At 44.9% G+C, this 12,500-nt stretch overlaps 3 non-coding genes and 1 pseudogene across 3 annotated transcripts; all 4 read left to right on the top strand.

Annotated features, from left to right (window-relative positions):
* The first annotated feature begins 6,022 nt into the window (after positions 1 to 6,022).
* Positions 6,023 to 6,141, top strand: LOC136178194 (5S ribosomal RNA). Its single transcript, XR_010665588.1, has one exon. It is a non-coding gene; the product is annotated as a 5S ribosomal RNA (ribosomal RNA).
* A 161-nt stretch (positions 6,142 to 6,302) lies between these two features.
* LOC136178386 (5S ribosomal RNA) lies at positions 6,303 to 6,421 on the top strand. Its single transcript, XR_010665813.1, has one exon. It is a non-coding gene; the product is annotated as a 5S ribosomal RNA (ribosomal RNA).
* A 161-nt stretch (positions 6,422 to 6,582) lies between these two features.
* Positions 6,583 to 6,701, top strand: LOC114918360 (5S ribosomal RNA). Its single transcript, XR_003806955.2, has one exon. It is a non-coding gene; the product is annotated as a 5S ribosomal RNA (ribosomal RNA).
* Positions 6,702 to 6,862: 161 nt separating this feature from the next.
* On the top strand, positions 6,863 to 6,971 carry LOC114918362 (5S ribosomal RNA; annotated as a pseudogene).
* Positions 6,972 to 12,500: the final 5,529 nt, after the last annotated feature.

Raw genomic sequence — 12,500 nt, 5'->3', positions numbered from 1 at the left:
ATCTTGAGTGATCGTCCCCCAGCAGTCACGGACTGTGAGGGGGATTGCTTTTCTTTTTTGCTTTTTTCTTACCTGTTTACCCCTTTTTTTGGGAAGACCTTTGATTTCTTAAATGTTTGCTAGCGGGCCGCTAGCAAGCACACACGGACGGATTACAAAGATGACAGGACAACGGACCGGAGAAAAGGAAAAAGAAATGGATAATGGACAAGAAAAAGGACAGACAAACACGGCATTGAAACAACGGAACGGATTAAACGACAACGAAAAGGACGACGGACAAAAAGGACTGATAAACATGGCAAACGAAACTAGGAATGGTATGGACAACGGAGAGAGAGGAAGAGAGAGGAGCAGTGAGCTGATTGCCCCAGCTGCGGACAATCAAGGACTGATTGGTGTGCAGAGTGTGAGAGGTGCAGAGGGAGCTGAGACAAGAGAGGCAAAAGTGGCCTACGAAAAAAAACTGACACTAAACATTGAAATGGTGGGGGAAAAAGTGCCTCTACAGCAGGTGATTAACAATTTAAAAATGATCTGCGGGGGCCTGCTGGCGTGCAGAACCGTCGGGCCGGAAAAACTGGAAGTAACAGTGAGCAACATCAAGGGAAAAGAAAGGCTGCTGGACGGCTTCAAAATTGAAGAGACAAGAGTTGTAGCCAGAGAACTAAACAATGACGAGCTGGTGGTGTCCTTTCTGAACCTGCCGGCCTACATCACGGATGAAGAAATCGTGTGGAAGCTGACGGGCTGGGGAGTGAACCCCACATCTCCGATTAAAAGAAGAATGTGGCCAGGGACAACAATAGCCGACGGAACAAGGTTTGTCCGGGTCCGGTTCAACGACCAGGTACAGTCGCTACCGTACTCCACAAAATTCAATACAGTGATGGGGAGCGAATTCTTCAGAGTCATTCATGACAGACAGCAAAAAGTGTGCAGGATGTGTATCCAGCCGGGACACATCCTGCGAGAGTGCCCGGAGTTCATGTGCCACAAATGTGGGGTGCAGGGACACTTTGCACGTGAGTGCAGCGCGAACCTGGCAAAATGTAAAAACTGTGGAAAAAGAGAAAATGACTGCGAGTGTGAAAATGAAAAGGAGAGCAGGAATGAGGCGGAGGAGGAGGTGTACAAGGACGCGGCAGAAGGAGAGGAGGAGGTGACTGGAGAAAGCGAGGAGGAGACCGGAGAGGAGGAGGGCAGCGGAGGAGAAATGGAGCAGAGCGGAGAGAGCGGAGGAGAGCAGGTGGCAGAGAACGAGTTGGAGACGCCGGAGCAGGCTGGAGGAGGGGGACAACAGAAGCAGCGGAAAACGAGCAAGAAAGCGAAAAAGGGAGACAGAACGGACGGAGAACCAGGGGTAAGCATGAGCACAAAGGGGAGGGAGGTGCCTGAGAGGGTGCCGGGGCAGGCGGGAGGGAGTAAAATCAGGGCAAACAACCTGACTAAAAGCGCCAGTCCAAACGAAACGGACAGCGAAATGGATGTTAGTGAACTGGCAAGCGCGCAAAAAAGACTGAGTTTGGGGCAACGAAAGAAGTTGGCTAAAAAATTAAAAAGTAAAGACAAATAATGGCTGGAAATAACCCTGGTAAATCCGTTTGTTTTTCTTTTTTTTCCTTTTTGATAATGGCCTTAATTTTATTTTCTATCAACGCCAATGGACTACGAAGCAAGGAAAAGAGACAATCCATGCTTTCCTGGCAAAATGACATCCTGTGTGTGCAGGAGACCAGGTGGGATGATTCCCTGGTAGAAGACATTAAAAAAGACTTTGTGGGCCAAATCTTTAGCTCCAATGGTACGCCAAGGGCGAGAGGAGTGGCGGTTCTAATCAAAACGGATCGGGTAACAGGGGTTAATTTGGTGTACGGGGATAAAGAGGGGAGAGTTATAGTTATAGACTGTATGTACGAAACAAAAAATTTAAGAATTATAAATATATATGCGCCGAACGGAGAAAAAGAAAGGAAAACGTTTTTTATAGAAATAAGCAAATGGTGGGAAGGAAACTGCGTGATAATCGGCGACTTCAATGTGGCAATGACGCCAACAGACGTATCAAAAAATAATGTGTTCAAGGGGGACGTAAGCAGAGGGGCACTGAAAGACCTAATAATAACCAAGCAGTGCTTAGACATATGGAGATTGCTGCACCCATGGGAAAGGGCTTACTCTAGAAGGCAAATCGTGCTAAACAGACTGAAACAATCAAGAATAGACCTCTCCCTGGTGACATGTGAGGTGGTGAAGTGGGTAAAAAGCGCTGAGTATAAAACCAATACGTGGAGCGATCACGCAGGAATGACAATCACATTTGGAAAAGAAACTGATTCACGTAAAGGAGGGATATGGTGCTTTAACGGAAGTCTGCTAGAAGATGATGCGTTTGTGAAAAGCATGAAAAAATTCTTGAATGATGTGGGATATGAGTGGGGGGAGAATGAAGATATGAATGTGTGGTGGGATGGGGTAAAAGTCAGAATCAAAAAAAAGTGCATTAACTATAGTAAGGAGAAAAAGTGGAGAGAAAATCAAATGGAAGAGAATCTAAGAAAACAACTAAGTGAGGAAATAACATTGCTCGACAGTGCAGATAATGCTTGCGCAGAAAAATACATACGCTTAAAAGAGCAGTTAAAAGCGTTCGAACTAAAAAAATGTAGGGGCGCAGCGATTAGGAGCAAAATACAATATTTGTATGAAGGGGAAAGGAGCACAGCCTTTTTCCTGGGTCTGGAGAAACAAAAGCAAATAAAAACAGAAATAAACGAATTAGTGAACGCAGCAGGGGAAAGGGTGACGGATAAAACTGAAATATTAAAAACGGTCAAAGGCTACTATGAAAGCCTGTTCACGAGACAGGAGTGTGATGGTGCGAGCGCGGACAGAGCTGTGGGTGCCTTAAAGAAGGAACTTAGCGACGAGGATAAAATATGGTGTGAAAGTGAGTTTACGGACGGAGAAATCAAAAGCGCTCTAGAGGGTTTAAACAGAAACAAAAGTCCTGGTAGCGATGGCCTAACTGCTGAATTTTATTTAGCTTTCAAAGAACAGCTAGTACCCATACTAGGCAAACTAAGTAAATATATTGAGAGAGTCAAATGCATACCGAAAAGCTTGGGGGAGGGGGTGGTTACTATTTTCTACAAAAACAAGGGGGACAATAAAAATCTGGACAACTACAGACCAATCAGTTTACTAAACACAGATTACAAAATCATAGCAAAAACAATAGCCAATAGAATCAGGGAAGTAATAGGAACTATCATAGAGCAAACACAATCATACAGCATACCAAACAGGGACATAGCAGACTCAATCATTTCAATAAAACAGACGGTCAGGGACATGGAAAGGGAGGGGGGGATATGGTTAGGGATTGATTTAAGTAAGGCATTTGACAGAGTGGATCATGGGTTCATGGGGAGGGTTTTGGAGAAGTTTGGGTTCGGGGAGAGAATGCGAGAGTGGATAAATGTGTTGTACAAAGGGGCGGAAAGTAAGATAAAATGTAACGGGGCTTTAACTGATGCATTTAAGATCACAAGATCAGTAAGACAGGGGTGTCCGATGTCAGCGCTGCTGTATAGCTTGGTGGCAGAGCCGCTGGCAGCGCTGATATCGGAAGACGGGAGCATTGAAGGAATAGGGGAGGAAAATGTTAAAATAATCCAATATGCGGATGACGTGAATATAATGGTGAAAAGAGAGGAGGATATAGAACTAATACTGAAACACGTGCAAACCTATGAAAGGGCATCGGGGGCAAAAGTAAACGAAAATAAGTCTGAAATTATGCTACTGGGAAGGGAATCAAATTACGCTAATAGGTGGGGATTTAAAACGGTGGGGGAGAGAAGAAAAGTGCTGGGAGTGAGTGTGGGGAAAAACGAGAATGAATGTGATGACGAAACATGGAAAGAGGTGGTGGGTAAAATTAAGAAAACTTTGAATTTGTGGAGGGCAAGGGGCCTATTGCTGAGAGGAAGGGTAGCCGTAACAAATGCTCTCGTGTTGTCCAAAGTGAATCATGCGCTGAGTACTTGCGCGCTCCCGGACTGGGCCTTCGCGGAGATCTCAAAGATCATTAGGGACTTTATTTGGAGAAACAAAGCAGCGAGTATAGCTCACAAAACAATAATAGGGGCTAAAGATCAGGGTGGGTTAGCTTTGATTGACTTACTGACAAAAAAAGTAGCACTAAGAGCCAAATTGATAGGCAAATTTAAGGACCAGAGCCGGAGCGTAGGTTGGAAAAATCATTTCAAACAACATCTGTGCAGTTTTGGACTCCACAACGAGGACAACCTGCACCAGATAAATAACCCGGACGCATTTAAACACTTGCCACGGTTTTTCCAGGAAGTACTCAATGCGTGGTATCAGGTTTCAGCCTGGACTGTACCGGAATGCGGAACGAGAGGGTCAGTGCTGCGGCTGCCCTTCCTCTCAAGCCCGTATTTTAAAAATGGGGAGAGGGCAATCAAGTGCGAGGCAATGGAGAAAGCGGGATACATTAGAATAGGGGATTTAGTGAACGATGAGGGGGAGTTTGATGTACAAATGGTGTTGGTGGGGTTAAAAAACAAGGGGTATGTGTGCAGAAAGGATGTGATTGAGAGAGTGTTTGAAAATGTAAAATTGTCTTTGTCGAGCGAATGGGAAAAACTAATCAAGGAGAAGGAGGGAGCGATGCGGGACGATGCGGTGGGGATCTCCCTGTGCCTAGGGGAGAAGAAGCACAACATTACTGATGTCACCACAAAAATTTGGTATAGATGCGCAATCACACATAGAATACAGAAACCCACATCTGAAGTTAAATGGACAGACACATACCCAGACATAACAAGCAACATGATATGGAAAAACATTAACATACCGCACACACCGCATGCAATATTTGACTTAGATTTCAAACTGAGGCACAGGAGGATCTTCACCTGCATCGTCCTGCATCAAATCCACAAGGAGAGGTATGAAAGAAAGTGTTGTGTATGTGAAAGTGTGGATGAGGATTTGGTGCATTTGTTTGTGACATGTGGGGAATTGGGCGTGTTTTGGGGAAAAATAAGGGAAATGTTGGGGAAATGTAGTGAGAATGAGTGTTGGAATGAAAGGGGGTGGGAATTGTCGGTGCTGATGGGGGTGGGAACGAAACAAAAAAACCACAACGTTATGAATATGATTTTAGCCTTTGCACGCAAAGCGGTTTTTAACAGAAGGAATTTTGCATTGTACGAAAACAAGAGAATGAATGTGTGGAGAATGTTTTCGAATGAATGGAGAGCACACCTAAAATTGTTGCACGTTGCGAATGAGAGTGAGTTTGTGAGAATGTTTGTGGAAGGGGCGAAAGTGTGTGGGGTAAATGAAGAGGGCATTGTGTGGGACGTATAATTTATTTTGTTTCTGTTACGGTTTTTCGTTGGTCATGGGGAAAAATGGGTGGTTTGATTTGAGGGCCTTTTGGTTTGCAGGGGAGGTTGAGAGCTCTCAAGGGGATTTTGTTTGCTTTGGGGTTTGTTTTCGGGGGTTGTTTACTTTGAGGGAAGAACTCAAGAGAGTTTTTAAGTGTTTTGGAATCAGGGGAGGTTTTGATTTTGTTTGCTTTATTTTGTTTTCTTTGGCAAGCGCTTGCCTCTGAGGGGAGGTTTGATTTATATGGTGTATGTTTTGGTATTGTATTTCTTGTAAATGATGTGTAAATAATATAAATGTTTTTGTACTTTTGATAATAAAAGATAAAAAAAAAAAAACACGCCCGATCTCGTCAGATCTCGGAAGCTAAGCAGGGTCGGGCCTGGTTAGTACTTGGATGGGAGACCGCCTGGGAATACCAGGTGCTGTAAGCTTTTTCATTTTTTTCATCATATGCTTTTCTTTCATCATATAGAGACATATTCACATGTCCAAAAATTCAGCCAGAATCAATAATGTGGGGGAGCATTTGCTCCCCCACATTATGGCCGAGGGCATGAGATCTTTAAAAGGCCCCTTTCTGCACACAATAATGGCTTACGGCCATACCACCCTGAACACGCCCGATCTCGTCCGATCTCGGAAGCTAAGCAGGGTCGGGCCTGGTTAGTACTTGGATGGGAGACGGCCTGGGAATACCAGGTGCTGTAAGCTCTTTCATTTTTTTCATCATATGCTTTTCTTTCATCATATAGAGACATATTCACATGTCCAAAAATTCAGCCAGAATCAATAATGTGGGGGAGCATTTGCTCCCCCACATTATGGCCGAGGGCATGAGATCTTTAAAAGGCCCCTTTCTGCACACAATAATGGCTTACGGCCATACCACCCTGAACATGCCCGATCTCGTCAGATCTCGGAAGCTAAGCAGGGTCGGGCCTGGTTAGTACTTGGATGGGAGACCGCCTGGGAATACCAGGTGCTGTAAGCTTTTTCATTTTTTTCATCATATGCTTTTCTTTCATCATATAGAGACATATTCACATGTCCAAAAATTCAGCCAGAATCAATAATGTGGGGGAGCATTTGCTCCCCCACATTATGGCCGAGGGCATGAGATCTTTAAAAGGCCCCTTTCTGCACACAATAACGGCTTACGGCCATACCACCCTGAACACGCCCGATCTCGTCAGATCTCGGAAGCTAAGCAGGGTCGGGCCTGGTTAGTACTTGGATGGGAGACCGCCTGGGAATACCAGGTGCTGTAAGCTTTTTCATTTTTTTCATCATATGCTTTTCTTTCATCATATAGAGACATATTCACATGTCCAAAAATTCAGCCAGAATCAATAATGTGGGGGAGCATTTGCTCCCCCACATTATGGCCGAGGGCATGAGATCTTTAAAAGGCCCCTTTCTGCACACAATAATGGCTTACGGCCATACCACCCTGAACACGCCCGATCTCGGAAGCTAAGCAGGGTCGGGCCTGGTTAGTACTTGGATGGGAGACCGCCTGGGAATACCAGGTGCTGTAAGCTTTTTCATTTTTTTCATCATATGCTTTTCTTTCATCATATAGAGACATATTCACATGTCCAAAAATTCAGCCAGAATCAATAATGTGGGGGAGCATTTGCTCCCCCACATTATGGCCGAGGGCATGAGATCTTTAAAAGGCCCCTTTCTGCACACAATAATGGCTTACGGCCATACCACCCTGAACACGCCCCGTTTACGGCAAAGACAGAGTGGAGCCCGGAGAGAGCAGACGTGCCAGAGAGAGCAGGAGTCCTTATTTTTCATTTTTGTTATATATGCCTTGTTTTGTTTAAAGTCCTCAGATCTTGAGTGATCGTCCCCCAGCAGTCACGGACTGTGAGGGGGATTGCTTTTCTTTTTTGCTTTTTTCTTACCTGTTTACCCCTTTTTTTGGGAAGACCTTTGATTTCTTAAATGTTTGCTAGCGGGCCGCTAGCAAGCACACACGGACGGATTACAAAGATGACAGGACAACGGACCGGAGAAAAGGAAAAAGAAATGGATAATGGACAAGAAAAAGGACAGACAAACACGGCATTGAAACAACGGAACGGATTAAACGACAACGAAAAGGACGACGGACAAAAAGGACTGATAAACATGGCAAACGAAACTAGGAATGGTATGGACAACGGAGAGAGAGGAAGAGAGAGGAGCAGTGAGCTGATTGCCCCAGCTGCGGACAATCAAGGACTGATTGGTGTGCAGAGTGTGAGAGGTGCAGAGGGAGCTGAGACAAGAGAGGCAAAAGTGGCCTACGAAAAAAAACTGACACTAAACATTGAAATGGTGGGGGAAAAAGTGCCTCTACAGCAGGTGATTAACAATTTAAAAATGATCTGCGGGGGCCTGCTGGCGTGCAGAACCGTCGGGCCGGAAAAACTGGAAGTAACAGTGAGCAACATCAAGGGAAAAGAAAGGCTGCTGGACGGCTTCAAAATTGGAGAGACAAGAGTTGTAGCCAGAGAACTAAACAATGACGAGCTGGTGGTGTCCTTTCTGAACCTGCCGGCCTACATCACGGATGAAGAAATCGTGTGGAAGCTGACGGGCTGGGGAGTGAACCCCACATCTCCGATTAAAAGAAGAATGTGGCCAGGGACAACAATAGCCGACGGAACAAGGTTTGTCCGGGTCCGGTTCAACGACCAGGTACAGTCGCTACCGTACTCCACAAAATTCAATACAGTGATGGGGAGCGAATTCTTCAGAGTCATTCATGACAGACAGCAAAAAGTGTGCAGGATGTGTATCCAGCCGGGACACATCCTGCGAGAGTGCCCGGAGTTCATGTGCCACAAATGTGGGGTGCAGGGACACTTTGCACGTGAGTGCAGCGCGAACCTGGCAAAATGTAAAAACTGTGGAAAAAGAGAAAATGACTGCGAGTGTGAAAATGAAAAGGAGAGCAGGAATGAGGCGGAGGAGGAGGTGTACAAGGACGCGGCAGAAGGAGAGGAGGAGGTGACTGGAGAAAGCGAGGAGGAGACCGGAGAGGAGGAGGGCAGCGGAGGAGAAATGGAGCAGAGCGGAGAGAGCGGAGGAGAGCAGGTGGCAGAGAACGAGTTGGAGACGCCGGAGCAGGCTGGAGGAGGGGGACAACAGAAGCAGCGGAAAACGAGCAAGAAAGCGAAAAAGGGAGACAGAACGGACGGAGAACCAGGGGTAAGCATGAGCACAAAGGGGAGGGAGGTGCCTGAGAGGGTGCCGGGGCAGGCGGGAGGGAGTAAAATCAGGGCAAACAACCTGACTAAAAGCGCCAGTCCAAACGAAACGGACAGCGAAATGGATGTTAGTGAACTGGCAAGCGCGCAAAAAAGACTGAGTTTGGGGCAACGAAAGAAGTTGGCTAAAAAATTAAAAAGTAAAGACAAATAATGGCTGGAAATAACCCTGGTAAATCCGTTTGTTTTTCTTTTTTTTCCTTTTTGATAATGGCCTTAATTTTATTTTCTATCAACGCCAATGGACTACGAAGCAAGGAAAAGAGACAATCCATGCTTTCCTGGCAAAATGACATCCTGTGTGTGCAGGAGACCAGGTGGGATGATTCCCTGGTAGAAGACATTAAAAAAGACTTTGTGGGCCAAATCTTTAGCTCCAATGGTACGCCAAGGGCGAGAGGAGTGGCGGTTCTAATCAAAACGGATCGGGTAACAGGGGCTAATTTGGTGTACGGGGATAAAGAGGGGAGAGTTATAGTTATAGACTGTATGTACGAAACAAAAAATTTAAGAATTATAAATATATATGCGCCGAACGGAGAAAAAGAAAGGAAAACGTTTTTTATAGAAATAAGCAAATGGTGGGAAGGAAACTGCGTGATAATCGGCGACTTCAATGTGGCAATGACGCCAACAGACGTATCAAAAAATAATGTGTTCAAGGGGGACGTAAGCAGAGGGGCACTGAAAGACCTAATAATAACCAAGCAGTGCTTAGACATATGGAGATTGCTGCACCCATGGGAAAGGGCTTACTCTAGAAGGCAAATCGTGCTAAACAGACTGAAACAATCAAGAATAGACCTCTCCCTGGTGACATGTGAGGTGGTGAAGTGGGTAAAAAGCGCTGAGTATAAAACCAATACGTGGAGCGATCACGCAGGAATGACAATCACATTTGGAAAAGAAACTGATTCACGTAAAGGAGGGATATGGTGCTTTAACGGAAGTCTGCTAGAAGATGATGCGTTTGTGAAAAGCATGAAAAAATTCTTGAATGATGTGGGATATGAGTGGGGGGAGAATGAAGATATGAATGTGTGGTGGGATGGGGTAAAAGTCAGAATCAAAAAAAAGTGCATTAACTATAGTAAGGAGAAAAAGTGGAGAGAAAATCAAATGGAAGAGAATCTAAGAAAACAACTAAGTGAGGAAATAACATTGCTCGACAGTGCAGATAATGCTTGCGCAGAAAAATACATACACTTAAAAGAGCAGTTAAAAGCGTTCGAACTAAAAAAATGTAGGGGCGCAGCGATTAGGAGCAAAATACAATATTTGTATGAAGGGGAAAGGAGCACAGCCTTTTTCCTGGGTCTGGAGAAACAAAAGCAAATAAAAACAGAAATAAACGAATTAGTGAACGCAGCAGGGGAAAGGGTGACGGATAAAACTGAAATATTAAAAACGGTCAAAGGCTACTATGAAAGCCTGTTCACGAGACAGGAGTGTGATGGTGCGAGCGCGGACAGAGCTGTGGGTGCCTTAAAGAAGGAACTTAGCGACGAGGATAAAATATGGTGTGAAAGTGAGTTTACGGACGGAGAAATCAAAAGCGCTCTAGAGGGTTTAAACAGAAACAAAAGTCCTGGTAGCGATGGCCTAACTGCTGAATTTTATTTAGCTTTCAAAGAACAGCTAGTACCCATACTAGGCAAACTAAGTAAATATATTGAGAGAGTCAAATGCATACCGAAAAGCTTGGGGGAGGGGGTGGTTACTATTTTCTACAAAAACAAGGGGGACAATAAAAATCTGGACAACTACAGACCAATCAGTTTACTAAACACAGATTACAAAATCATAGCAAAAACAATAGCCAATAGAATCAGGGAAGTAATAGGAACTATCATAGAGCAAACACAATCATACAGCATACCAAACAGGGACATAGCAGACTCAATCATTTCAATAAAACAGACGGTCAGGGACATGGAAAGGGAGGGGGGGATATGGTTAGGGATTGATTTAAGTAAGGCATTTGACAGAGTGGATCATGGGTTCATGGGGAGGGTTTTGGAGAAGTTTGGGTTCGGGGAGAGAATGCGAGAGTGGATAAATGTGTTGTACAAAGGGGCGGAAAGTAAGATAAAATGTAACGGGGCTTTAACTGATGCATTTAAGATCACAAGATCAGTAAGACAGGGGTGTCCGATGTCAGCGCTGCTGTATAGCTTGGTGGCAGAGCCGCTGGCAGCGCTGATATCGGAAGACGGGAGCATTGAAGGAATAGGGGAGGAAAATGTTAAAATAATCCAATATGCGGATGACGTGAATATAATGGTGAAAAGAGAGGAGGATATAGAACTAATACTGAAACACGTGCAAACCTATGAAAGGGCATCGGGGGCAAAAGTAAACGAAAATAAGTCTGAAATTATGCTACTGGGAAGGGAATCAAATTACGCTAATAGGTGGGGATTTAAAACGGTGGGGGAGAGAAGAAAAGTGCTGGGAGTGAGTGTGGGGAAAAACGAGAATGAATGTGATGACGAAACATGGAAAGAGGTGGTGGGTAAAATTAAGAAAACTTTGAATTTGTGGAGGGCAAGGGGCCTATTGCTGAGAGGAAGGGTAGCCATAACAAATGCTCTCGTGTTGTCCAAAGTGAATCATGCGCTGAGTACTTGCGCGCTCCCGGACTGGGCCTTCGCGGAGATCTCAAAGATCATTAGGGACTTTATTTGGAGAAACAAAGCAGCGAGTATAGCTCACAAAACAATAATAGGGGCTAAAGATCAGGGTGGGTTAGCTTTGATTGACTTACTGACAAAAAAAAGTAGCACTAAGAGCCAAATTGATAGGCAAATTTAAGGACCAGAGCCGGAGCGTAGGTTGGAAAAATCATTTCAAACAACATCTGTGCAGTTTTGGACTCCACAACGAGGACAACCTGCACCAGATAAATAACCCGGACGCATTTAAACACTTGCCACGGTTTTTCCAGGAAGTACTCAATGCGTGGTATCAGGTTTCAGCCTGGACTGTACCGGAATGCGGAACGAGAGGGTCAGTGCTGCGGCTGCCCTTCCTCTCAAGCCCGTATTTTAAAAATGGGGAGAGGGCAATCAAGTGCGAGGCAATGGAGAAAGCGGGATACATTAGAATAGGGGATTTAGTGAACGATGAGGGGGAGTTTGATGTACAAATGGTGTTGGTGGGGTTAAAAAACAAGGGGTATGTGTGCAGAAAGGATGTGATTGAGAGAGTGTTTGAAAATGTAAAATTGTCTTTGTCGAGCGAATGGGAAAAACTAATCAAGGAGAAGGAGGGAGCGATGCGGGACGATGCGGTGGGGATCTCCCTGTGCCTAGGGGAGAAGAAGCACAACATTACTGATGTCACCACAAAAATTTGGTATAGATGCGCAATCACACATAGAATACAGAAACCCACATCTGAAGTTAAATGGACAGACACATACCCAGACATAACAAGCAACATGATATGGAAAAACATTAACATACCGCACACACCGCATGCAATATTTGACTTAGATTTCAAACTGAGGCACAGGAGGATCTTCACCTGCATCGTCCTGCATCAAATCCACAAGGAGAGGTATGAAAGAAAGTGTTGTGTATGTGAAAGTGTGGATGAGGATTTGGTGCATTTGTTTGTGACATGTGGGGAATTGGGCGTGTTTTGGGGAAAAACAAGAGAATGAATGTGTGGAGAATGTTTTCGAATGAATGGAGAGCAAACCTAAAATTGTTGCACGTTGCGAATGAGAGTGAGTTTGTGAGAATGTTTGTGGAAGGGGCGAAAGTGTGTGGGGTAAATGAAGAGGGCATTGTGTGGGAC

The sequence above is a fragment of the Labrus bergylta genome, chromosome 24, assembly GCF_963930695.1.
Source record: "Labrus bergylta chromosome 24, fLabBer1.1, whole genome shotgun sequence".
Classification (NCBI taxonomy): Eukaryota; Metazoa; Chordata; class Actinopteri; order Labriformes; family Labridae; genus Labrus; species Labrus bergylta.
This window is presented reverse-complemented; position numbering and strand designations above follow the sequence as displayed.